The sequence below is a fragment of the Brassica oleracea genome, unplaced genomic scaffold, assembly GCF_000695525.1.
Source record: "Brassica oleracea var. oleracea cultivar TO1000 unplaced genomic scaffold, BOL UnpScaffold09692, whole genome shotgun sequence".
Classification (NCBI taxonomy): Eukaryota; Viridiplantae; Streptophyta; class Magnoliopsida; order Brassicales; family Brassicaceae; genus Brassica; species Brassica oleracea.
Window position 1 is genome coordinate 1 of NW_013626213.1, and position 582 is coordinate 582.

General features: G+C 34.5%; 1 long non-coding RNA gene across 1 annotated transcript; it reads right to left on the bottom strand.

Moving 5' to 3' along the window:
• Positions 1 to 66: 66 nt before the first annotated feature.
• On the bottom strand, positions 67 to 576 carry LOC106322200. The gene is made up of 2 exons (XR_001266284.1): positions 316 to 576; positions 67 to 176 (listed from the first exon to the last, which is right to left on the bottom strand). It is a non-coding gene; the product is annotated as an uncharacterized LOC106322200 (long non-coding RNA).
• Between the last annotated feature and the right edge of the window lie 6 nt (positions 577 to 582).

Sequence of the window (582 nt, forward strand, 5' to 3'; positions counted from 1 at the left end):
TAGCATGTATCAAACTTCATTGCAGTATAACACTTTAAGTAGGTGAGATGGTAAGAGTGAGTATCAGAGAAAAGAATTAGTTATTATCGCTGCAGTTTCAAATCTAACGTTTCTTCTGGAATATCCAAGAAAACGCCATAGAAGAAGCAGTGCACAGAGTTTCCAGCTTGTATATCCTGAAAAGATACATAATATGACACTTCAAGTAAAAAAAAGAGTCAAAATTGGCTTTTGGATACTCATAATCATATTAATACAATACTATGATCTAGTTAGCGAGACATTATGAGACAAGGAATTGTATTGGAACTATACTCTCTTATTTGTTTTTACAATGGCAAGAACAAAACCAGTATGCCTGCATTGCCTGGTACATTTCCCTACAGATCCAAGCAGTTTAAGAAGCACATAAGATCATCATGGAAATGACTAAAACTTTGTGAACCTACACATAAATGCATATATATAAGACATGCAAGCAGAGACATAAATTTATAGGTGCCAAATGATGACTAAGTAAGGAATCATGTTTCGACAGCAAAGTATATGTTAAGGTGGTAAAGGGAAGAGGCAACCAGAAGA